Source organism: Lutzomyia longipalpis, chromosome 3 (assembly GCF_024334085.1).
Source record: "Lutzomyia longipalpis isolate SR_M1_2022 chromosome 3, ASM2433408v1".
NCBI lineage: Eukaryota > Metazoa > Arthropoda > Insecta > Diptera > Psychodidae > Lutzomyia > Lutzomyia longipalpis.
In genome coordinates this window covers 26,271,586-26,297,992 of record NC_074709.1, presented here as the reverse complement: position 1 = coordinate 26,297,992, position 26,407 = coordinate 26,271,586, and the positions used below count along the sequence as shown (strand labels likewise).

At 35.9% G+C, this 26,407-nt stretch overlaps 1 protein-coding gene across 7 annotated transcripts in view; it reads left to right on the top strand.

The window, feature by feature from the left end:
* Positions 1-26,407, top strand: part of LOC129793494 (uncharacterized) — a 94,833-nt gene that overhangs the window by 59,545 nt on the left and 8,881 nt on the right. For 6 of the 7 annotated variants that reach the window (XR_008750927.1, XR_008750926.1, XR_008750925.1 and 3 more), the window contains exon 2: positions 24,084-25,992. The exons of the other annotated variant lie outside the window; for it this stretch is intronic. The gene's annotated coding sequence lies outside the window, so the exon portion shown is untranslated. The remainder of the gene's footprint in view (positions 1-24,083; positions 25,993-26,407) is intronic. 7 annotated transcript variants of the gene reach the window in all.

Genomic DNA, 26,407 nt, shown 5'->3' with positions numbered 1-26,407 from the left:
GAATTTAGTTTTTTTTTTTTTTTGAGGCTTTAATGACTTTTTATTTTTAAACATTTTGTGTCTCAATCTATGTTGTTTTGGAACTAAAAACCAAACATTTATCGGCTTGGATTTAGTAGTTTTTGGGTTGAATTTACTACTTTTCGGTTTGGTTTAAGACTTTTTATGCTTGAATTTTACATTTTAAAGCTTAGAGTTGTACACGAATTTCTTTGGCAAATCATCCGAATAAAACCCCCTTGTGCAAAAAATCGCTAAATTAAAAATCAAAATTTTCACAATTGCCTCTAAATCAAGCCCAAAATGAAAAGAATTTTTTTTGTATTCAAAAATGGATAAATATTAAACAAATTTACCCCACTCTACCCTAATTTTGGGAGTATTTAAATTATTTCAAGAGAACAATTCCCATTTCATCTCACTCTATTGGCTGTTAATTTCATTGCGATTTTCACGTCAAATTTAATCAAATTTATTGAAACACGAATTGTAATTACATAATGTTTGCGATGAAATAGTTAATATTTTAATTAAAAATATTTAATTATGGTAAAAGAGTAATTTATGAAATTTAAACGCCGTATCCATCATTAACCCATTTGTGTCATTTATCGGATTTTGAGACAATTGAGAAATTTTTTTATTTGGAAAATTTTATCGTATTATGCTTTGTTTTTGAAAGACCTGAAAATTGCGGGAAAAATTGAGTCCACAAAAAAAAACTTTTCAAGTGCCAAAAACTCTTTTAGTCAATTAAGGTCAATTAACATTGATAACTATATTCCTCAAGAAGCACATCTGGAGTAAATAATATAAATTGCACCATAGAACCTATTTCTTCCATATCATGTAGCAATTTCAATAAAATTGTTACAAATTGCACAAAGGAACTTTTTTTTTCTCTTCATTTTGGCTCAAAAACATTTGCTTCGTTTCTGGGATTCATTTTGAAGATTACCAGAGTAATTGAATTCCATCGAGTGAGTCACTTACATTGCATATAAATTCGTTTGAAATTGATGCAGAAAAAGGCGCGCATTGAGAGAAAGAGAAATAAATAACGCGGAATTGGTCTATCAGGGTATATGTATGTTGAGTATATAGCATAGCCAAGGAATACGGGATGAACTTCAAGTGCCCACAACCCATTGCTCGTTTGCACGTACAACGGAAGCTATATGGAGAACACGTAGACAATGCAAGCTGAATGTTGTACAGAACGACACCCTGCCTTCTCTTATTTTCCACCACCCACACCACCCATGAAGTTTCTCTCTATAGTAGACACATACACACAATGATCTACACGAAGCGAGGATTCAGTTTGGAAGATTATTTGGGGATAAAAGTGACTCTATATGATGCACTACGCGAGTATTACGGAGCAAACTGTGATATATGATAAGTATCATGGCAATTTTAACGAAACGATAGTGTTGGAACCTTAATAGAGAAGGTATTAACACAGAAAGTTGTCATACTTTAACCATTAACCGCAGTAGAAGTTGATAAAGCAACATAAATTATATATCATAAACAAGTATACGATATAATGCCTGAAAACCAATTAAATCGTGCCAAGAGGTTTAAGATATTTTTGATATTTATTGGCTGTAAAATATACAAAACGAGGTAAATTGTCGCTTCGCTCCAATTTTCCTCGCCCCGCTTCGCGGGGGGTTTTGCGCTTCGCGCAAATTTTAGAGAAAAAAAATTGTGATGATTTATACGTTGATTGGAGTCACTCATCAACCCCAAAAAAATTGCAAAGAGAAGAAATCATTTTCATACAACATTTCAGGCGCGAAATTCAAAAATTCGCAAAAAATGCATGACTGTTATATGGGAGCTACCTGAAGGGGGGCTTTGGGGGGAAAATGGATACGGCCACTCGAAACCGCCTGTTATAAGGAGCCTCTGTACCAAATTTCATCGCGATCGGTCAAACGGTGTAGATTTGTATAGCCGAACACGACGGAAGATTACCAACAAACAGACCTTTCTTTATTATATAGATGGAGAGCTCTCATCAATCTCAAAAAAAAAAAATTGCAAAGAGAAGAAATCATTTTCATACAACATTTCCGGCGCCAAATTCAAAAATTCGCAAAAAATGCATGACTGTTATATGGGGGCTACCTGAAGGGGGGCTTTGGGGGGAAAATGAATACGGCCACTCGAAACCGCCTGTTATAAGGAGCCTCTGTGCCAAATTTCATCGCGATCGGTCAAACGGTGTAGATTTGTATAGCCGAACACGACGGAAGATTACCAACAAACAGACCTTTCTTTATTATATAGATGGAGAGCACTCATCAAACCCAAAGAAAAAAAATTTGCAAAGCGAAGAAATCATTTTCATACAACATTTCCGGCGCCAAATTCAAAAATTCGCAAAAAAAAGCATGAGAGTTATATGGGGGCTACCTGAAGGGGGGCTTTGGGGGGAAAATGAATACGGCCACTCGAAACCGCCTGTTATAAGGAGCCTCTGTACCAAATTTCATCGCGATCGGTCAAACGGTGTAGATTTGTATAGCCGAACACGACTGATTACCAACAAACAGACCTTTCTTTATTATATAGATGGAGAGCTCTCATCAATCTCAAAAAAAAAAAATTGCAAAGAGAAGAAATCATTTTCATACAACATTTCCGGCGCCAAATTCAAAAATTCGCAAAAAATTCATGACTGTTGTATGGGGGCTACCTGAAGGGGGGCTTTGGGGGGAAAATGAATACGGCCACTCGAAACCGCCTGTTATAAGGAGCCTCTGTACCAAATTTCATCGCGATCGGTCAAACGGTGTAGATTTGTATAGCCGAACACGACGGAAGATTACCAACAAACAGACCTTTCTTTATTATATAGAAGAAAGATAGATGGAGAGCTCTCATCAATCTCAAAAAAAAAAAAAAATTGCAAAGAGAAGAAATCATTTTCATACAACATTTCCGGCGCCAAATCTACACTGTTACTGTTATAAGGAGCCTCTGTACCAAATTTCATCGCGATCGGTCAAACGGTGTAGATTTGTATAGCCGAACACGACGGAAGATTACCAACAAACAGACCTTTCTTTATTATATAGATCGAGAGGTCTCATCAATTCCAAAAGAAAAATTTGCAAAGCGAAGAAATCATTTTCATACAACATTTCGGGCGCCAAATTCAAAAATTCGCAAAAAAAGCATGAGAGTTATATGGGGGCTACCTGAAGGGGGGCTTCGGGGGGAAAATGGATACGGCCACTCGAAACCGCCTATTATAAGGAGCCTCTGTACCAAATTTCATCGCGATCGGACAAACGGTGTAGATTTGTATAGCCGAACACGACGGAAGATTACCAACAAACAGACCTTTCTTTATTATATAGATCGAGAGGTCTCATCAATTCCAAAAGAAAAATTTGCAAAGCGAAGAAATCATTTTCATACAACATTTCAGGCGCCAAATTCAAAAATTCGCAAAAAAAGCATGAGAGTTATATGGGGGCTACCTGAAGGGGGGCTTCGGGGGGAAAATGGATACGGCCACTCGAAACCGCCTGTTATAAGGAGCCTCTGTACCAAATTTCATCGCGATCGGTCAAACGGTGTAGATTTGTATAGCCGAACACGACGGAAGATTACCAACAAACAGACCTTTCTTTATTATATAGATATAGGTATTGCAGGCATGTAGACAAAATTATCACCCAATAAGATTTTTTAAAAGCTCATAAATGGGTGTTAACTTTGTAGGGATTCTGTGTCGCAGGATTTTATTCATTTTTATGTCGTTTTATTATATTTCTTTTGAAAAAAAAAATATTTTTTCCTTTCTTTATGTTTCATGGAAAAAGAAAGGAGTTTATTCATCCCTATATGCACTAAAATAATATTTTGCCAAGACAACCCAAAATACAAAAAAATTTGCCTAAAAAATACAACAATGACGTCATTATTGTGTATTTTTGATCTCTTTTAAACCACAGTATAAAGTGAACCGAATTTCGAATCGTCCAATTCGTTGGTTTTAAATTGTTTTCTTTAATACTTGGAGGACAAAACTGGTAATCGCTGCCAATTTGGCTTTTCTAAACCACCATAGATTAAAATCTATCCAACTTATCTTGATAAATTCTACATATTTGTGTACCTAGGCGACTTTAAATACTAGAAGTTGGTCAAAAGAATTTCTGGAAAAAACGTTTTCTTAATCATAGAAAATTAAGTTCAAAGTTTGAGGTTAGAAATTCGTGTCCTCCAAGTGTTAAGTTAAACCCTAAAATTTTAGCCAAATATTTAAGTTTAAGCATTCTAGTATTTCAGCATTTTTTTCTTCAGAAAACATCCTAAAAGAATTCAAAATTGTACGTTTATATGATTTTAATCGTTTAATTGAGAGGTTCAATCCGTTTGGTGTGTATTTGGGTATTAATTATCTTGTGCACGAACTAATGTATCTACCAATTAAACACATATTTGAATACTTAATGAATGTTCGAAAATAATTCTCACTTATTGGTTTCAATTAAAATTTCATAACCACAGCAAATGTGTGTTCCATCGGGGAATTGAGTTTATCAGCTTCTGTGTATGATTTACCTTGGAATGCTTTCAATCGACTACATTAATATAGAATAAAATAGACAGAATCCATGATTGTGTGCCAAAACTTTTTGTATTTGAAGTTGAAGGGAAAAATCGATGCAAAAAAAAGTAGCTCTGACAGTAAATATGCTCTCGAATAGAGCAATGGGTGGGTATTTGTTGCGGAAATTGAGAATCATTTCTATTTGATTTATGTTGGCTATTTGAGAAACAATATATTGCTGAATTTTCATCCCCCACAGGCAATCATTTTTCAGTGTATAATCTACAAAAATTCCCCGTTTGTTCGCATTTGCTATACTCTAGAAAGCATATTTTACAACTTTACTATGTTGTGGAGCTTTTTTTCTACCAACATGTCAACGAAAAAAAAGAAGAACGAATTCAGAACTTTGGGGTTGTGACCTAAATATTTAAAAAATTCTCGCATAGAATTTATTAAAGAAGCATCTTCTTCATAGAATTTAATTATGAATATACAATGCAGCAATGCAGCATTGCCTAGAGGGGTGAAACTTTCAGGGAAAAGTTGCTTCATTTCTCTTGTTGTAGATTATTATGTTTCTTACATTATCTCAATTAGTCGTAATTACTTTCTGTATAGCTGAAGAATGCATAAATTGCATTGCAATTTCATTAAAGAATGGCAGTCATATGCTTTAGATTCAAAAATAAACCGTTTATATTTAAATCTTGTTCTAAAATCATTGTGATAGTCAGAATTATTTAGAAAATAGATATTTAGATATGTTCTTACGGCTTATCTAAAGCTACTTTCTACTTATATGTACGTTAAATTTAATCCTCATTCGAGGAAATTTGAATATTGAACTGATGCGTTCGTTATAGAGGGCGTGGCATCATGACCGCCCCCTCATTTCAATGAATTTATTATTCCAACAAGAAATATATTGATACATACATTCATCCACAATATTGGCAAGAGATTTTGGGAGCAATTTGCATTGAGGCATGAAATTCTGTGCCGCACGATAGAGTTAATCCGCTTACATTAATGGGGAATTTAGTATTGGAAAATGTCAAGAAATCAATGTTGGAAAATCATTTGAAAATTCATCAAAGAAAAGATTTCTCCATTTACGTTGACATGAAGTAAATTGAGCGAAAAATAGCCGCTGAAAAAAGCAGTCAAACCTTCATTTTTTATGACATCTGTCAAATTTTGAAAGCTAAAAGAACTGTCACATGAAGTTGTGTCATAGCACAATTCAATTTACCAGCAAATCCATGTAATGAACTCATTTTGGTATGATTATGTTCACAGAAAAGTTTACAAAACATCTCCCTGGGTGAAAAACAATACTCAACTGGCGGGAAATGAGATAAGAAAATGTGTCAGAGCTTTTGCATTCACTAAACATTGTCTGTCACCAAACTGTCGGGACGTGGAGTTCAATAAGTTTCACACAGAGCTGCTCTCCGTGTGAATTTTCTTTCTGCACCAATGTCCATGGAGCATTGCAATTGACAATTGTCCTTATGTAAGCTATTTCGCCAAACAACATGTTCAATAGTTTAGAGCGTGAGGGGGAGGTGGGTGCATCCGTCTTGGCGTCCTTTGGGGAATTGTGTAGAACGAAACGATGGTATTTGTCAATTTCTAAAGGGATGTGTTGCTGTAAATAAACAAGATTCAGGTAAAAGGTCAATAATTTGTTTGAATCCTTTGTCATTTTGCTCCTGAAGGCAATAAAATTTGCCAAATGGCACATCAGGGTTAACATATTCGCAATTTTCGTTAAATATTCACAGAATATTCTCGATATTTATTAATATTCTCATCGATACGCTAAATTTTATATAAATATTCTAAACAAATCATTTATTATTAATATATTTTCAATATATTCGCTTAATATTTATCAATATCCAAAATATTCATGAAAATGTACTTTTCTGGAACTCCTAAAATGCATTTCAATTTTCATTTCAAATTAATGTCACAATTTATTTGAAAATCTATTTCATTTGCATTTTAAATAAACACTAAACTTAAAAGCTGGCAAATATTGTAACAAACTCTGTGCATACATATAGAGAAACACGTCATGCTATAAATGGACACATTATGGGTCATGAACAATGAAAGTTTTGCGTTTCCGCAATCCGTTTTGCACCCCATTCAAATATACATTTGCACACCATTTAACTCCTCTACTAAACTTTTGTTTTATTTATATTAAAAACCCCCCCTCCGTCGCCATCACCCCCGCTCCTGTGTCCATTGCACTAAGAGAGTATTCTGGTAAAGCTAAAATATTACATTTTGCGAGAGATCTTTTGTTATTTTATACTTTTTTTGTTTTCTAAAAGTTTCTTTTTTTTTCAAAAAAGCTCCCCCAGTTTAGAAGCTTTTGTTGTCACAACAGAGAGAAAGGGGAAATTAGGTTAATAACTTATGGGAATCTATAGAGTTTACTTATCACCCTTCTCATGGATTTATCTCATATTTTATTCACGAGTGACAAATTTAAATTACTCAATGGATTCATAGTGTGGGGGGTGGTTGCCTGTAAATTATCCCCAATAGAGCAGCAATTTGCACTCACTGAAATATGCATCACTTTTACTTTGCACAAGAAAAAAATTATCTTGAATAGCTCAAGGGATTTCCATGCAATTTTCCATGTAAATGAAAAATGCACTACATTCACCATTTTACCCCAGTTACCCCTATATATATTAAAAATGGAACTATATGTAAAATGTTGGGATGAACAAAAAGAGAAAAAGAATAGAAAATATCCCATAAAATACATACATATTTATAGAAGCTCGCACAGTGTGGTGGAGAAAAGAAAATGCCTTTGGGGGTGTTTTCGTGTAATTTTTTGAGGAAAAAGTTTCGTACTAGTTATAATTTTCTTTTATTTAATTAGAAAATGGGGAAAAGCATCGCAGAGAGAGTTTTCTCTGCAGCTTTTGTGTGTTTTCTTTGTGAAGATCTATTGAAGAATTCTCCGGAAAATCTCTTAAAGACAATAATGCTGTTGCATAGAGTGGAGGCGCCAGGTGGTTTTATACTTAAACCCAGAAAAGCTTCTTTTCTTTTTAATTTCTATTATAGTTCATTTTGCTACATTTTTATTCGCAACGATGTTAAATTTTTAAATGCTTTAAAGAATTTTACTAAAAATTTTGCAAATGATTCGCAATGGAGATGCCTGGTGGTTTGGTAGTCAATTTATTCAAAGAATTATTAAAAAATGTTCATATGTTTTTATTTATTTCCTTTTAATTCGTTATTTTAATTGATTACAGTGTAATTTCAGTAGAAAGATTGAAAATCACAAATAAAATTCAATGGAGACGCCTGGTTGTTTGTCAGTTATTGAAAAGCATTTTCTTTACAATTTACAAATTGATTGTTTATTCATTTTAATTACTAAAAAAATTTAAAAAATTCCTGTAATTTATATTAAACAATATTCTTAAATTTTTCAAAGGGATAAAATGTTTTAAAAATAAATAACAATGGAGACGCCTGGTGGTTTGTAACTTATTCAAAGAAATCATTCATTTTATGCTTAATTCTAGAAATTTAGTGAGAAAATAGGGACGTTTAGGAGTGAATTTACGGTTCGTAGTTTCCTTTAACCTAGATGATTCCTAAACAGGCGTAAAAAATTTCCCATTACCCACAATTTCTGAGAAATTAAATCAATTAAACTTCGATCTCAATAAGATTAAAATACACTGAAAAAATAACTCCAAATGGAGGCGCCTGATGGTTTTAAATTTCTTTCCCAGCGGAGCTTTCTTTTCCACATAAAATCTATGATCATTTCAAGTTACTTTACCGCAGAAATCTTTGTATTATTGCCCTCAAAGGCGTTTTATAACTCAATTTTCCTTGAGGCAAGTCCAAAAGGGAGGACCCCCAAGGATTGCTCAGTTGAATTTTCGTGAGTCGATGGAATCGCAAACTTTGCAGAATGTTCTATGACGGAGAGATATTTTGGCAACAAGCAAGCTGCGGTGTACAGGGGTAGGAGTAGATGGGAATTCTATAACTTTGGTGCAGCCCAGAGAGCTAAAAGCCCCAGATAGTGAAATTGTTTTGTAACTCTTGCAAAAACCCTTTTCTCTCTGTGTTGTTGTACCCTTTGATCATGCAAAACTTTGCAGACCTTTTGGAATTTCTCTTCTTATCTCGAGCTTTTTGTAGGAGATGAGGTGTGGGGTGGCTGGAGGAAAACGGAGGGGGGGGGATGAGCATCGAAAAGGACTGACAAAAACCCTTTTTTGGAATGGAAGGGGGGGAGCTTTTGCATGCACTTGATGCAATTTTGAGGGTAAAAGCTCCCGAAGGCCATAACGTACAGAGACAGTAGTGTAATTAAATGCACCAAGAGGTATGTCATTAATTCACAAAAGGACTACACACACGGTGTGCTTTCTCTCCATGACAAAAATCCACTTTATCAGGAAATCCTCGTGGATTTTGTCTCACAGGATGTGATTTATTGGAAGAAATCTCGACTCTTGTTAGCTCTTCATCCAACTTCATCGTATAAATCCATCCAAATGGAGCGAGTGACTGAAGATGGATTAATTTTATTGTGTGTATGTGTGGGAAATTGACCAAAATAGAAAGGAGCCTTTGACTAAATAAACCACCACATATCCTATTGAATCTGAACGGTGTGTTTGTGAGGGGGATACGTGAAATAATTGCCAGCACCCTGTATTTGGTCACGCAATTCATTTTTATTTGGATGCGTGAAGATTTCTTAATGAAATTGTGCGTATGTGTGTGTCGCTTAAATAAACGACAAAATATATATATGAGGGGATATATAGAAAATCTCACTCTATGGGAACAAATAATACTCATTCACATGAAAACTTTTCTCCTATCTTCTCATGCACTAAAAGGAAGATTTATGATGCTTTATGCCTTGTTCTTATTGACTTTGCCTACAATACCCCAGGAGAGAAGACAAGTTTTTTTCTTCTTGCGCCCCGCCACATTATTGTTGTTTGCCCATGCGAAAATATATATAGTTGTAGATGAGTGTTTGAGTAATTTATTCGCCAATGTAAGTTCCTCAAGGATGGAAATTGATAAATATTTCACTTGTTGTGTGTGGGGGTGGTGTTGGGAAAAGTCAAAAGCTCACACACTGTGGAATCTCCCAGCATGGGGTCAAGCATAGGGCAGAAGATAGAAATCTTTCTCTCTGTGCTAGCACACGAGACCATTTGTATTAGTTCCTTCCGCACACACAAGAAAGTTTTTAGCATTAAAGGAAGACCACTAAGAAGGATAAAAATCACTGACATGGGTTGAAATATCTCGGTGTGATGTGAAAAAATCCTCGTAGACTGGAAATTAGATGGAATTCAGGGGAATTTTCTTCTGGAATTAGTGGGATGATTTATAATTTATTCAAATGAACTTTGAACTGAAGATCAACCTAGTTTGTCAGAAACTAACCAGTGATCAATCTCCTTTAATTCATTCAATTAATCAGAGAAGATTTCTTAAGAATCACCCTCTAATCCAAAGAAAACTTATGATTCTTTTGCTTAAATTCTTATCATTTATCAATTAATTTTTACTGCTAAAAAACTCAAGAAAAAATCCAAGAAGAAAATGACAGCTTCATGAACCAAATAAAGAACAGTTTAAGTTAAGAAGATTTAGAGCCAAAAGCAGTCATACAAACCAATAATTTATTTAGATTTATTGTCCCATTGAACTCCTAATCTCACAAATAGTTTCTAAAAATATCATGAAAAATCCCTTTTTCTCGGAAAACCTTCACCTCAACCTCATCCCCAACCTTCTTTGCTTTTTCACAAACTATAAATAATTCCTTCTTCTATACTTTCACCACCACACCGTACAACTCGATATTTCAAAAAGTCGACAAGCTTTATATTGAATTTCATTTTGAAGGATATCCCATGAGGGTGTGAGAGAGAGTAAGAATATAATGAGATATTTCCACCAAAACCACGTCAAATGTATCCAAAAAGCTCTTCGTGAGCTTTCCCCCCAAGAGAGAGCTTTTACTAATCCCTCCCCAACAAGTACTGACTTGAAACTTGCACACAACTGAAAATTTTTAACTGCGAGTAGCTTAAGAATTTTCTTCTCCTCCCTCACGCCCCAAAAGGCTTTTAAATGGAGGAGGGATGGCTCTTGAAAAAAAAAAAAGCCTCTTGTAGAAAAAAAGGCATTTTTCTCCCCTTGAGGGATAAGCGAAATACACTTTGTGTGAAAAATTGCAAAGCTCAATGGGAGATTGAGTGTGTAATAATCTGCTACGAGGAAGGTGTCCCAATTCATCTGCTGTTCCCAACTCTCACACACCTTTTGCGTGTAATTATTGAGATCCCCACGGTAAGCGAGGGATGGAGAAGGGTAGATGGGCGGGAAAAGTGATGAAGATGAATGTGGCGCGTAAGATGGGGACCGCTCTGATGGATGAGAGATGACTCAGTGGCTAGAGGAATTTGAACGATTAGGTGGTTGGAATTTTCACGACATTTTAAATTTAACACCACCACACCCGATGGCTTTCCCCCCCACTTTTCCCACCATCTACTGTGCTTTTCCGAGTTTTAAATAAAATTTTCCAACCTCCCTATATAAAGCTTTTAAAATTGCATTAAATGCTTTGAAATGGGAAAGTTCTAAATAAAACACAGAATATTCTTCTAATTCAATCGTCAACTGTGAATGTTTTTTTGAGAATCCTTCAAAAGTCAACATGCGTTGTGTTTGAAATTTGTATTCATAAAGTGAATTAAATTGATTTAATTACTCCCTGAAACATTCATCAGCAATGAAAATGTTGAAGTAAAAGTAAAAGTTCAGTGCTTAAAGCTCGAGCTTTTACACTTTAACAAGCGATAGGATAAAATCATTTTGAAGGGTTTAGAAGGCAAAAAAGTTGGGTCAAAAATTTATTTCTTTTTTTTATGTATTCTGAAATTTTTTTAATCTTAATTTTTTTTATTTAATGATTAAAATTCGATTAAAATATTTCATAAAAACCCCAAGAAAAGTCTTAATTTCTCTTTAGTTTAGTAAAACAAACTTAAGATTCCTTAAGACTTAAATTTTTCTAAGATTCTTTAAGTTTTCTTAAGATTCTTTAAATTTTCTTAAGAAAGAACTTAAGATTTATAGGAAAAATTTAAGATTCTTAAGTTTTCTTAATGCAAATTTAAGAATTCTTAAGTAAATCGAGAGTGAAATGAACGTATTTTAATGATTTTTACGAAATTTGATGCCCGAAATTGATCAGAAAAAATCGTCTGAAAATGCACATTTAGCCCGATTCAGCCTGACTGAAGAAATCTTAAGTTTCTCTTAAGAAAGTAATAAATTTTAGCGACGTGGGATGAACACTGAAAATGAATTTGAAAGCCAAACTCGCCGGTAGCGTCGCAAAGAGGAATTTGTGTCTCTTAAGAAAGCTTAAAATTCTTAAATTGTTCTTAACAAGAAATCTTATGAAAACTTAAGATATTCTTGAGGAAACTTAAATATTCTTAAGAATACTTAAGACTTTCTTAAGGAATCTTAAGTCTATCTGACTAGTAAATTTCACCCACTAAGTTCAAAAAAAAATAAGTTTTAGCCCAAAATGAATAATCTCTTTTGCAAAACTTTGGGAACAACTCAGTGAAAGGGAAAAGAATTCATACCGTATCCATCCTCCTTGAAAAGTTTGTCATACCAAAAAGAGAAGATACTTTTTGTGTGGAGTTTATTCAAAAATTTATCATCTTCTTGTTTTACGATATTCATTTTCAATTTGCACAAATTTTAACTCCTTCACATCTCCTCTTATTTCACGTGTCACCCGCAACTTTTCTCGGAAGCGCCTGTATTGAGGGATGGGGCGAAGTCGGTAGCAGAAATAACTCTTCTTTTGGGAATGTTCACACTTTTGTACACAGACTCAATGGGGGGTTCTTCAACACCACATTTTCTTGCATTTTATCATTCCCCAAACCCACAGAAAGGGGGATGAAGTTTGTGTGGATGGTGGGGGAGGTTGGGAAAAAGGGGTATATTTGTTTAGATTGGCTAAGGCGTGCCGAGGTTGTGGAGTTGGGTATTTGAACGGAAATACCATACACTCAATCATGCCATGTTGAATTCACATGCGGAGATGGGCGGTTTTTGGGCGACAACCCCAAAACCCCGTGGGTGGATCGTAGAGTCTTTTTACTTCGACATAGAAATATCTATGTACGTGTTTGCATATTATACCTCCACACCCTTTGATTTATAATCACAACCACCCCCACCCTCTCGTTGGAAGTTATGTTTGGAAAACTCCGTTCGGTACAGGAGAGGATCCCCACACACACACACACGATAGTCATCTGCCAGAGTGTCACACACATCCGCAGCGCGAAGGTCGACGGTCTCGGGGAAGATTCATCAATTCGCTTTTCCCCATAAATTTATCATAAAACGATACACCAGTTGGGGCATCATTCTGCCTCCCAGAGTATCACCCCCATCCCCCTTTCCCCATTGAAATATTGATGAGAGTCACAGAAGCTTCAAAGTTACCGAGTATAAATAGATTAATTATGAAGGAGGTTGGAACTGTGCGAATGGATCGAGGTGAAAATGAAATGAACAAAATGATGAAAAAGTTATTGTTGAAATTGGATGGACAGCCTAGTGGCTCTTTCTACCAGAGCTTTTTGAGCTTTCCTAGAAAAATTGTAACTTGTCAGCCTTTCAGTTTTTGTGACTTGTTGGGAATTATTTGTGCATCAGTGAAACTCATTGTTCGGAAATCTTACGAAATAGAGTAATATTTGAATATGGCGCGCACTCGAAGTGGTGAATTCGAATGGTGAAAATAGAGAATGTGGGGAAAAAGGAATGATTTGGCGGCAAAAAAGACAGATGGGATTTAGAAACGCGTATAATTTAGGAAATTTCGCGAACACTCATTTTTACATCTTTTCTCCTCTTAAAGTAAAGAGGGTGTTCTCCGGGACTCCACTGTACTAACGAATTATTTTCGAAATATGTTTTTTCCTCTAAATTACCTTTCAAGTAAATGAATATTGACGCAGTTGTTTATTAAAAAACTTTTTCCCTGCGTAGAAGCTGCTATTGACATTTAATAACACCATATTTTGCGATTTTTTTTTTTCGAGGAAATATTACCACCCACAGTCAACAAGAAATGACTCCTTGTAGCTTCTAGTAAAATTGAAATAATGACAAAAAATCCAGATTTGTACTTCCAATCAAATTAATTCATCATACAGAGAAGATAAAATGCGATTAAATGATTTTTTATTAATTTTTTTGGCGGGAATTAAAACGCATAAAATTCGTGATAAAAAATTTTGTCATTTTGTGCGCGAAAATTAATGTATCGCAGTTATTTTCACAAAGAGAATATCTAAAGTGAAATGCGACAGGTGAGTTGATGATCCCTTTTTGCAACGCGCGGGACCAATTATTTCCATGAATAATTGAGAAATACAACTCATTCGTGAAAATTTCAAAAAGCACACGCAATTTTCATGATTAACAAAACGAACGCTAAATCCACACAAATGGTGGAAAATTCGAGCTACAACACGTAAATTTTGTAATTACTTTTGCCATTGGCGAGAGATTTTCTTCACTGCACGGGAGTTTGTGCAAAATTTTCATCCTGCTCTTAGCTACTTCTTCATTTCTATAAGACAATCATCCATCTCTCTGGGAGAAAGCTTTGGTAAATTGCATTCGCAGCGTAGCTTTGTACAGAATGTGAATGATTTTGGATTTTAAACTAGAAACTCTATGTGAGAATGGAGGAAGAACACCTCGCTCGGAGGCGGCAGCGTGTTGGGTACCCATATATAGCAACAAGAAGAAGAAGTTGAAGGATATGGTAGAGAAAATTACATTTCTCATCCAAAGTCTCTTTGAATTTGGAGCTTTGCACAGACAGCAAAGTCATGTGAAATGCTATATTTGTGCTATGGCACATCCATTGGGCTTGGCACATCATGTCTTGTGCCAAAAGTGCCACAAAACAATCTCGCACACACACTGCAAAAGGAAAGCATAGTAGAGTCCATTTCCCAACGAGTTAAAGAGGAAAATTGAGAGTCCAGAGGAGTCGTTCGTGTTTTATCTCCATCCCCAATCTCTCATGCATATAAGTACCCTACTAAAAGCCAAAGGGGGGTAGTGAAAAGGGGGTGAGCTCCATGAGATACTTGGGCGTAGACACTGGAGGGCGGTGGCAGGCCAATAGCCCCATTGAATCTCTTTGTGGTCGCTCTGTTGGCAAAATATCATGGTCATTTATAAAATCCATACGCACATCTTTTGAATTTTCTCCCAACCACCCCCCCCCCCAGTCCAATAGAAAATAAACCCCCAAACCTTCAAGTAGAGGAACCATTGAATTCTCTCGCCTCATGACATATTCCTTCAACTATTATCACTTCCGGGTCTTTTTGGGGGTTGTAGCATTAAAAATGAGTTACATTTTGTTATTTTTTTTTCTTCTTCTTCAACGTGCCCCACACAAAGGAAATCCATTGAGTTAAGCTGGATGAAAAATAGCTTTGAAGGAGCACCACACATATTGATGCATTTTACCCAACAGTCTGTTTAACAAATGTGGAAATTTTATTTGTTTTTGAATGTTCGGAAAACTTATGATATAAAATAATATTTGAATTTGGCGCGCACTCAAAGTGGTGAAAATAGAGAATGTGGAGAAAAAGGAATGATTTGGCGGCAAAAAAGACAGATCGGAATTAGAAGATAGAAGACAAAGTTTACGGATGCAAACGTGCTTGCTGCGTAATAAAATGTAATTTTATCGCGTAAAATATGGAAATTTCACGAACAATCGCGGACCTTAAAGGGTTAATATTAATCTTTTTTTAACGCAAAAAAAATCAGCAATTTAGGATTTCTAAATAAACATTAAGCACAAATCTTTTAAGAATTTCGTCTTTGTCCAAGATTATGTTCCTTCCGGAAATATCTTTTTCCCTGCGTCGTCTCCTCTTTAGGACTTTGTCCTTTGATTCATCCACGCTAAACTTAGGTACAAAATAAGATCTTTTTGTGTGTTGTTTAGAAATGAATATCATCAGCTAAGCAAATACATTCAAAAGGCTTTTCTTTTCAATGACTCATTTTATTAAATTTTCCCATTTTCCACTGACCTTTTGTCATTTAATATCTCTCTGGGCTTTTGCTTTTCTTTGATGGGGAGGAGGCGCAACGAAATTCTCATTTAAATCCCTTCTTTCATCTTTTTGTGTGTGTGCTGTGCCGCAAATGAGCCTGAGGGGATGTGTTCTAAATATGTTCTAAATAGATTCTAAATCTGCAAATTATGTTGAATTTAATTTTAAACTTGAATCGCCTATTCTGCAAACAACTGGCTACTTTCCAGAATATTTTATTAAAGACTTTTAGATGTCTTACGGGCTTTCTCCTATCTGCATTTGCACATTTTTGGCACTTGAACAAAATGGCAAGTGGCAAAAGTTTAGGAAGTGTTCAGAAAATCACATTATCTCTATTGAGATTGAGTGAAATATTTTAAATGGAAAGTTATAGAGAAGGAAAGGAGCAGTGGCGTAGCCAGAAGGAAGTTTTAGGGGTCAAAACCCCCAATTCGAACCAAATTAACTCGAGAACAGATTGACCAAAAATTTCAAATTTGCAAAATATCTCATCAAGGCTACTTAACATCTTTTTTTATTTCGTACTAGCTACGTCCCTGGAAAAGAGATTATTCATTTTTGATTTTTTTTAAACATCTTTTGGGGAGTTAATAAAAAAAAACAAAAGGAATTTTATTGCAAGATAGAAAATCATTGTAAAGATCAAAATTTTCCACAACCTCTAAAAATTTTCCGAGAAATAAAATCATTTCAGACAAAAGTTGAAGGACAATTTCTTTGGAATTTCACTTAAATAAATAAATCAAAAGGCCATTTCAAGAAATTCTTTAAATTAAAGAGATCTTCATAGAATATAAAACACCTTAAAAGGTAATTTTATTGTAATTACTGGTGAAATAATTAATTCAAAAGACAACTGGCCATTCACACGAATTCACTTTCCTGTTTATGAATCCCAATTATTGTGATGTCCTTTAATGCATTGTTTGAACTTCTTTGGGTCCATTCCGCCCCCTTAATTCTTGGTCTTTGAGCGTAAACAAGAACTTACTATATATGTATGCTCACTTTAGTGTTCCCGGATGCAATGATTGAATGAGCGCTGTGCTACAGGGGAGACCCCATACACACTCTCTCTCCCTCTTTCCCCTTTTCATTGGCTTCTATTTGCCAGGAGAAAAGTTGAATGGGGGTGGCGAATTACATTGAGAGGCCAATATTGACATTGCTGGCGCATTTCTGTTTTCCTTGTAAATTGCTGTGTTGAAGCTTCTGACTCCACCCTTCCTGTTGAAACTTTTCTCCCCCAAAATGGGAGAGTCAGTCTCGCCCCAGCTATGGGGGAAAGGGTTGAAGAAAGCAAAACGTCAGGGTGCTGGGTTGCATTGAGAAATAATAGTACACCCGCTTCAGGTGAGCTGAACAGGTCAACTCTAAGGGATAATATTTCACCGCACACACACACTTGTGTTGAATTGTGTAATTACCAAACACCTCCTTACTTTTCATTACACCATTCTTTGTTTACCCACGTCAAGATGTTTTGTTTGCTATGAGAATCACTACATGTGATTTAAAAAGAGATTTTTGAAGTGAAATCGCCCGTTAAACCCACTCGTACGCCATTTTGTTAGCATCAAGGCGTCCCCTTTGCCAACACCCAGCGCCCTCTTGAGGAATTTTCAATACACCGCAAATACTATGAAATATTTAAATTGAATTAAATACAAATTCCACGAGAGATAATTAATCAAAATGAAGGGGAAATTTATAGGGAGATAAATGAGATAAACTACATTATTTCTTACCGCACCATTGAGAAATCTAACAGTGGAATTTCACACTGATTTTTGATTTTATAACCCATCTCTCTCACCTTTTTGCGTGTTGAGTGTGTGTGAAAAAGGGGTGTGAGAAAGTTAATTAGATTTGTGTTCTCTTCCCATCTAAATTCGCAAGCTCTTGAAGGGAGGTAGGTGGGATTAATTTGCAAAGTTGTTGACGAAAACTTCTCTATATAAGCCCATAAATCTTCACACTGTTTTCCGGAGGGTTCGTTAAACACAAAAGCCTATATACTGAAGGAATTAATGCACGTGAGATTTTAAGATAATTGATTATGAATTTTAATAATTATGAATAAATTTTGTAGTGACAAGGAGAGTTCTCATGTTTTGTATTAATATTTTATTGTGGTGTTGCCTTGAATTCAATATGGCGAATCCTTAAGTTCTGCGTCCCACATGTGTACAAGAATGCCATCTATCGTTACATATCCTCGTGTATTCTCCTCATTATTCGTTTAATTTGAAAAGTTGCTTTATTTACAAAATCTCTCCCATAAGACATTGTTTAAATCTCTTTGTGATAATTTTCTCTGGGTGTGTGTATAAATGAATTCTTTGAAATGAAATTTAATTACAACATGTGAGAATCCGTGTTTTCACTTTATTTGACTTTCATGGGGAAAATTTTCTCAAAATAAATAAGCAAAGAGAGTGAAAATTTAACATGATTTTGAGCTTGATTTTGAGTTATTCAATTTACAGCAATACTCTCAAGATAATCTCTATTTTAAATCATCTTTGAATTAGTATTTTATATAACTTCATGGTTGAGAAAGATATTTTTAGCTTTTAAATATTTTTTTCCTGAAAACCTTGAAGAGAGAGCTTTTCCCAAAAATCCTTTCACATGAAGAGAAAGAGAGCATTTTTCTGAATAAATAATATAAGATAAAAGAACCATTAATGAGACTTTTAAGGGCGAATTTCTAGAGATAATAAATCAATAAAGAAATAAAATTGATTCTAAATGAAATTTCCACCCTTAAATCTCACAAATCATAAAATTCTTTCCGTTAGAACTTTTAAATAAAAGGAAAAAGGGCCCCTCTTTCTAAAATTTTCTATTACATCAAATTATCCACTGTTGAGTGTGTGGCAAGGGAAGAGGGGGGTAGGGGTAGTCAAGGTGACACCCGGAGGATGCGAAAATTAGAAGAAAATGATGATGATGGAAACCATGGGGTATTGATTTCTAATTAAATCACACCGCAAAATTTACACGACTTTTCAATAAATCTCATCCGGAGGACACAAAATTGAACTCCTACCGTAGTTGGGTGGATGGGTGGGTGGTTGGTTTGAATTCCAAGAAGGTTTCCTCAAAATGGAATTCATCTCGCACAAGGTATTGACTTGGGGAGAGGTTTGAGGGTGAAATTTTCATTCGAGTTAGATCCCGGAATATGCAGAAAATTTACAATCTCATGGAATTTTTCGCATGAAGAATTTTGTGCCAAAATTTTCAATTGATTCGAGTATTGCGGGGGACGGGGAAGGGACTTTGAGGATTTTCTTGATTTGTGACAAGGAGAGAGTGTCCTGTCAAAAGGGATATCGTGTGGTCCATCCTTGCGTGTGAAGTCAACATTATTTCTTCATGAGTTGGGGAAGGTGAATTATTAATCCATCATGAGTGTAATCATGTGATGGAGGAGGCAGCACATCGGGAAAACAGGAGAGTCATGTCTTGCTCATTTCAAATCTATCAAAAGATCTTCCAAAGTTATTAATCACCAAAGTGTTTTCACTCAGTCGCCTACAAAATCCTTCGTCCTCCCCCCCTTTTCGCTCTCAAATACACATAGTATGAGCTTTCAACGGTTTAGTGGGAGAGGCACAAAATAAGGAGAGCTTCAGTGCTCATCTGTTCGACATGACATAAGCATAAAGCTTATAAGTAAGAGCTTTTGGCAAAGTAGCGCTTCTATAGTGAAATATTGCAAATATTTGCCGGTATTAAACGTCAATTTAGTATGAGAGAGAGTTATTTACAGTATTTATTATAACTTCTCCCTCATACCCAAAACGTAACATACTATACAGGTGGAAACATGCCTACAGGAGACTTGTGAAAATTTGCAAAATCAACAAAGAGCGACACAGGAAAAGCCGCAGAAAGTGATTTTCAAAGAGGCGATGTATACAAAATTTCCTCACATATAGCATCATATGTAGAGCATACATATATTGTTCCGAGAGACATTTACACACACACAAATTCACCCCCCTTTAGGGCAAAAAACAGAGGAAGGAAAGATGAAAAATACCAACCTATTCATACAAAACCCACTGACACAAATTAAACTTAAATGAAATGGAAAATTAGAATTTTATTTTGTTTACTCTGCGCGCCGCTTTTCCTCAAAACTTCCTCATGTAGGGTTAAAAAAAAGCCACATAATTTGCTTGTAAATTGAGTATTTGGGAAAATCATTTCTCTTTGCACAAGGGGTGTTTGTTCCGAATACAAAAAATATTCGGATCTTCGAAAATGTTTGGATAATTCGTTAAGAAAAGCAAAATATTCGACACCTTTTAGTTTTTAGTCATAAATAAACATGGATTAGAAAAAAAAAGCTTGAAAAGGTATTAAAATTAAAGCTGAAAAAAGTTATTCAGATTTTAATCCTAAAGAGGCTCTGATTGAGAAGAAAAAGCTTATATAAAAGAACTTAATTCAAGCCTAAAATGTAGTTAATTTAAAGCCTAAAAACTGTTAAATTAAACCCTAAAAATTAATTGAATAGAGCCTAAAAATTTATATGATTTTTGATACTAAAAACCTTAGATTGAGGATAAAAGGGATAAAAAGATTATAAAAGTACATATACTTAAATCAAGTCTGAAAAGTATTTAATTCTAGCCAAAAAAGTGCTACATTTAAGCCTAAAAAGTACTTAATTCAAGCTGAATAAAGTTATTTGGCTTTTAGCATGGGGTGTCTGTCTGAAGGAAATATTCGGCAGTTACACACCCCTTTTAATAGATAAAAAGGACGTTATGCAAAATATTCAAGTTCCTGGAAAAATTATTATCAATGAGCAAGACCTTTTCGATATTAATAGAAGAAAAGCTTACATTTTTTCCTGGAAAATGATGAAAAATTTTCATTTTCTCAACAATAAATGAATTTTTCACATTTAGAAGAATTTTGACATGAAAAGTTTGTTTTTTTTTTAATTCTTAATAAAAGAAAAAGCACAATTTTCTAAGGATCTCATCTTCTGTTCCATATTGGGATGAATAACCTCCTTTAACACGATTAGGACAATCTCAAATTTCTTAAACTTCTTTCTTCGAGTCTCTACTGTAAATTACAAAAGGAAACTCAAAAAAAGACTCAAAAAGATGATTTTTATGACATCCTGCTGAGGAAGCTTCTAATATATTTATTTTGCTTATCATTTTCTCACATTTCCCATTCATTCCCACACACAAACACACAAAAATTATCACCGGAAAAACATTCTGCGTGTAAAATATTCAATGAAAAATTCGCGACATTTATTTGATACTTTTTTGCCACATGTCGCTTTTTTCTACAAAAAAAATCCCAATAATCCGGCATGGAATTATTTTCTTGCAAAGCTCATAAAATATATGTTATGTTTAATATCAAATAACACGCGGGGCATGTTTGTTAGGCAAGAGTAAATATTTTAAAGCCATGAAAATGTTAATTATCGCACAATGTGCGAATAATTTGGGACTTTTGAATGCTCTACGAACATTCTCTCTGTGGTAGTTTTTGAAGTGGAAAAGCGAAGCTAATTTTGGGAAACTATTTCCCCTGCTATATAGGTACATAATGGGATTGATTTACATGCCAATGCACGATGTTCGCGTGGAATTTTGAGTCGTCATTTTTATCCCCATTGGGAAGGTAGCTCTCCCAACAATGAAAATTCCTGCATTATTTGAAGTTTTCAATGGGCCCAATCTGTGCCATTGATGGGCTGTCTTCCCATGAGAAAGGGTACATAAACACCCATCTCACGTCATCCCCCTTGATAGCTGAAGACATTGAAGGGGTTGTACGGAGCTGGGAGGGGGTGTGGGTGGGATGAGGCGTCCGTATTGTGAAGACGTCGCATAAAGATCGCCGCGTGATGGAAGTCAGGAGGGATTTAGATATCGTTATGGGGAGCCCTCAGAATATATACACCACACCTTATATTCACTTTTGATCCGTCGTCAGCCTAAAAATATTCCCATCAAACGTACGACAGGATTGGGGAGCGTAAGGATTTTTCCGTTGTGAAGCTCCATAAAGCGCGCTGTTCAGTTATGAAAGGATTGGAAAGTTCGGTGAAAGATTGAAATGATTGGAAATATTTCTTTTTCTGGGAAATAAAGGATGAAATCAGGCGAATCCATCTTCTTTTCTGCTTGATTTTGAAGGGAAGTTGAGACGATGAGTCATACCAGGCGCCTCCATCGTCTTCTCTACTTTATTTTGAATGAAAACGGAGGTGTTGAGTCTTACAAAGCGCCTCCATCTTGATTTCTGTTTACCTTTAAATAAAAAATAAGAAGCTGTGTCGCACCAGGCGCCTCCATCTTCAATTCTGCTCAATTTTAATGGAAAATAAAGCCGCAAACTCAAACCAGGTGCCTCCATCTTGACTTACGTTTACTTTAAAATCAAAATGGAAGGATCTTATCTAACTATGGCGCCTATTTATTGCAATTCCTTGTCAAATTTGACCTAAAGCCGGATAAATATCCTCCCACTGCCCTAAAAAAATCTATCATCACTCCTTAATTCCAAAACTCAAAGAAAATTATTCGTTTTATTTCAATCAATAGAGGCAATTTTAAATTAATGAAGTTCAATTTCCGTAATATCAGCAATTTCTTTTCTTTTTTTCTTGAGAAAATTTGCATAATCAGTAGCTGATAAGGAATGTGAATTTCCACGAGGTGGTGGTGAGGAAAACCTCTCCATTTTACCTTTACATGTTGAAATTTATCGAAAGATATAACTTAATGGTGGAAAGTCGCCGAAGGAATCAGCAGCGACCCACATCAGTTGGATCAGGGAAAATCCATAAGAGGGTGAAAAATCTTCATTATGCCTAACAGTCCTGCTTGCTGGCTTTTGGATTTGAGGGGGGAGGAGGGTTTGGAAAAAAAATTCAACGTAGGGATGGTGAGAGACAAGAAGTCATGGAGGAATGGATCAATTTTACAATGAGTGGAATTAAATCGGCATTTCCTCCGCAGCTCAAATTGTACGTTGATGATGATGAAGATAATTCACCGGGGAAGCGGAATGGGGGATTGGTGATGATGGCATATCTCTCGTGATAATCCACAAGTCGTGCGTGTTTTATTTTTAGTGCTCTTGAAGCCATCATTAACCTTCCGCCATCCGTTTTTTTGTTGCGCACTTTTTGGCACACAAAAAGTCAATCTAAATCCGCCATGAATTTTCAATGAGAATGCGACAAATGTCCTCAAACATTTTCCTTCTTCTGGACTTTCCACCCAGATGGAATTTCTTTGCTGAGACACTTGATGACTGTTGCCCTCCTTTGGAGTGTCTTTTTGTTGAGCTCTCTTAAAAGAACATTCAATATAAATTGCGAAGTCTTCCCATTGTGATTTTGTGCAAGATTCACATTTCATTTTGTGCACCATTTTGAATCTCAACTCTTCGCGCTTTTTTTCTTCTGTCTCTCTCAATTGAAAAGTAATTTGGAGAAAAGTAGGGTTATGCGTCCTTATGAATATAAAATGGCGAGTAATGCCCACAAATAGACAAAATGGACAAAATAGATTAAAAAGAACTCTGAAAGATACAAAATGATATAAATAAATGAAATTGCTAAATTGATTTTCTCTATCAACTCTCTGATATTATTCTTTCCGCTCCTGGCATGAATATTTCATCAGGAGCAAATAAATTTGTTCTCCCTTTGGGTGCTTTTGGAGATTCTTTTGCAATAAGCAATAAAATATGTGGCTAAAATGTTATTTGTTTTTATATTCTGCAGAAATACATGATAAAATTATTTTTAGCGCAATTTTGGTTGGTTAGCGTGCCCCACCCGGCTGGCCATGCGCGTGAATAACTCGCTAACCCAGCTGACCTGTTGTAAAATTTAATGAGGTCATTTTTTGTACCTTCTCGTGTATTTCCCGCCTTTTCCGCAGTATTTTCTGCTCTTTAGTTTGAGAATTTTTCAAGAGAAAATTTTCTCAGCAGGAAAGCAATATTTTGCGACTTGCTTTTAATTACACACAGCAGATTATCTCATAATCCGCAGAGAATGGGTCATTTTCCTCATATTTCCCACCGTGTGCTTTAGCTTCTTTTTATTTCTTTATAAACACAACAGTAAGAGGATGCACAAGCAGCACAGGTTAATGTAATCTTGTCCATTGATTAAGGAGATTAAAAAAGAAAAGATGGCAAAGAGGAAAGGAAAGGAAGAGACAAATATTAAAAATTCTAACGTTGGTGTCTTTTAGTGTTAAAGGTTCAGATGTACTTTATCCACTTTATGACAATAATTTGATTTAAAAATATAAATAAAACACAAAAAATAACGACATTTGCTCAAAAAAAATGTGCAGGAAATACTAAAAGAAAAGTGAAATATTTGTGCAAAGTGACAAGGAGTAGGTGTGAAAATCAAAAGAAAAACCAACATCCACCAGATTGACAATAATACGCCAAAAAGAAAAAAAGATTGAGGTGAAAAAAAGGGTTTTTATTAAACTAAAGAAAAAGGCGGTAAATTTGAACACCGAGTCTGTGCAGTCTTCCGGGTGTGCAAAGTGAGAGAGAACTTTTTTAACGCCACACATAGATTTATTCTTTGAGATAGCATTTTATCACGTGTGCCAATGGATCCAGACGGAGCTATGATACGCCAGGAGGTGTCAACGGGGGCGAAAAAGAGACCACCGAAGCTGAAAAACACCGATCGCACAATTTCAATAACAATCGAGAACTACAAACCACCAGCACCGGTCATTGTGGACGATGGCATGATCCTCGAGGAGATTGACAACCTACCACCGCATCCATCATCAGCACCACTAGATGACTACAACCAGCCAAATATTTTCTACGTCGACGGAGGAAGTACGGGCGCCATTAGTTACGACGACTACTCACACGGCCTGTATGCAGCACGAAGGGCTAGCTTTCGCAGATCCGATACCCTCGATGTGAGCGCTCCGGGATTGCTGCAGATGCGAAAGACACGATCTTTCCACACGAATGAACCACCAACGGTTGAGGATGTCCTGATGGCGCGTCGAACTAGCAGCAGTGTACGAAACTCACTGCTATATCCTAATGAATTAGCAGTTGCACCCTTAGCTACTCCGGAACACTCCCCCTCATCAGATCGTCGCAACTGCTCAATGCATCGCTCCTTCAATGATGCTCAAAAGCAGAGGATCATGAGTCGTAGGGATGCCATGAAGTGTCACTCCTTCAGCGAGAACATCTACCCCGATGACTCAGAAGAGCGACGAACAGATGTGAAAAAATTCAGCTCAGCCAATGTTTCCCTAGAAAATGAACTATTCCGATCACGAAGCAATAGTAGAACCCATAGTCAGCAGGGTGAGGAAACAGTGGATATCCGTGTGGAGTACAGTCCACGTCCTGCCCGTCCTGCCGTTCTCAAGCGCCAAATGACAACGGTGCACTCCCCCGAGCCCGCCCACGCTCTCAGTAGATCCTCCCGTACGGCAAAAAGTTTCTACCTATCGCCAGCATCATACGATGAACTACGTTCAGTTTCCCCGCGAAGATCACCAGCAGACGCAAGGAAGGTCTACAGTTCGAGTATGAAGTACAAAATGGACAAGGAGAATGCAGGTTTACTGGCACCTGGTGGTGCCAAAAAATCCAAGAGTTTCATTGCTGACGCCTTACCCGTGCCACGGGCCTTTGAACTAGAGCGAAACATATCACCCTACGGCTGGGATCGTGGCAAACTCTTTCCCACCGATGAAATTACAAAAGTACAGCGAAGTCCACGGCTGACGCAAAGTATAAAACTCCCAGAAACGCGATCATCGTATGAGAGTCGACGTAGTTCCCTTGGGTTCGATACAATAGGTGATGTTGACTACGACGCTGTACTACGGTCCTACAGGCAGAGTCATCGAACACGACGGAAGAGTAGCACGGCGTCGCGGAGTAAATCGAAACGCACGACGGACTTTGATGAAAGTGACGAAAGTATTCGGAAACGCAAGAAAATTGTTTGTATTGTAACGACGGTGTTTGTAAGCCTAGTTTTTGCAACGGTTTTCGTGGTTATTGTCTCACTAGCACACTCAAGTAGTTCAACGCAAACGCACACCAAATCACAGAAGTTCTATCCTGTAACCAGAGGGCTGCCGCTGCACTATAATGGTGAATAATTTTACTTTTTTTCTTACAGAGAAAGTCTTTGAAAGTTTTTCAAATGAAATAATACGTTACATTTGTAATTAGTACTTTACACCACTTACGTATTTCTTACAGAGTACTAATTGTAGGGAAATCTATTTTGAACTTCCTAATTTTTAATTGTGTGGTTTCTTGAATAAAAATATCATTAATAAATCAATTTGGTTTAATATGGCAGAAATAATTCAAATAAATTCAAATTCAATTTAAAAATTTAATATTGACATTTTTTTGTATTACTGTACCACTTACAGTATACCTTAGGTATCCCTTACAGAGTACAAAATATTACAAAAAGTACGTTATATTTGTAATTTCTACTTTACACCACTTACGTATTCCTTACAGAGTGCTTAAAAATTCTTAATTTATAATTGAG